Below are 344 nucleotides of genomic sequence, written 5' to 3'. Positions count from 1 at the left end.
TGGTACCTAAAAAAAAATATATGTGTTTACGTTTCGTCTCTTCTATAAATAGCTTAAAAATCCAATTCTAATAAAAGTGAAATCTGTTTGTGCAACGATCAACAAGATTATCTCAATCAAATATTTTAGAAATCGCTGTCGTGCATTATGATAATTGTTTATGTTTATCTAAGTTTCATCCCATATTGCGAGGTCAAAAGTTCCAATCGCCTTTACTCCCAAAAGATAACATTTTTCTTTCTCTCCTTATCATGAAATGTGGCCATGAATTCCCTTCTAATCTGTTAGAAATAAAATCGATTGTCCACGTGAATTCACCAAATTAAATTAGGCTCGTATGGGGT

This window comes from Penaeus monodon, chromosome 24 (genome assembly GCF_015228065.2).
Source record: "Penaeus monodon isolate SGIC_2016 chromosome 24, NSTDA_Pmon_1, whole genome shotgun sequence".
NCBI lineage: Eukaryota > Metazoa > Arthropoda > Malacostraca > Decapoda > Penaeidae > Penaeus > Penaeus monodon.
This window is presented reverse-complemented; position numbering follows the sequence as displayed.